We start from the raw sequence: 814 nt of genomic DNA on the forward strand, positions 1-814 counted from the left end.
TTTCAAATGAATGACAAAAACTTCAATTCACAAATAAAAAAATTTGGAAATTAATCTTTCTTTCGCTCCTGTTCATAAGAGCTATTGTTTTTCTTCTTATGTTTCATTTAAATAAAAAATAAAATCTGGAACTTTGTTTAAAATAAAAATTTGTGGTTATACATTTTGTGTAAATTGTATTAAATTTCTCTTTCAATATCTAAAGTAAACTAACTATTGGGTTGACTAAACATTCAAGTTGCAATTCATGTATTACTATGGTTCAACATTCCAGATCAAAAAATATCTGTTGCATTTCGAAATGATTTTACCAAGCAAAACTGAAAGCAAAGAAATTTATTTTTTTGCTCTGTTGCCATCGCAACAAGTCATTACATGTTAAATTATGAAAACAAAAAATGACCTAGATAAACACGTTTATTTAACATCTCTTTGTTCAGTTATCTCTTCTTCAAGCTGTTCATTTGTTGCTTCTATATTTTTGTAGAATAATGCAATTAGATAATAAAGATATTTAATTTGTAAAGAACAAAACCGTCAATTCTATTTTTCATTTATTTCACTCCTCAATGCTTATCATTAGCTTGTGCTATTTTCTGTGTCGTAGGTTTGAGATGTGTTTTCGAATGATGGGAATAAATAATAATGAATTTCAGTTTGTATCTAAAAGAACCGACACATGACAATACACAAAGGGAGATGCCACACGCTCAAGTGCACAAATCATAATGACAAATACGGGTTGTGAATAAACATACAAACAATGGCTTAATGTAGCACATTATTATTGTAATATAACAGCTAATCCATTTTT

The sequence above is a fragment of the Trichinella spiralis genome (assembly GCF_000181795.1).
Source record: "Trichinella spiralis strain ISS 195 chromosome Unknown Scfld1, whole genome shotgun sequence".
Lineage (NCBI taxonomy): Eukaryota > Metazoa > Nematoda > Enoplea > Trichinellida > Trichinellidae > Trichinella > Trichinella spiralis.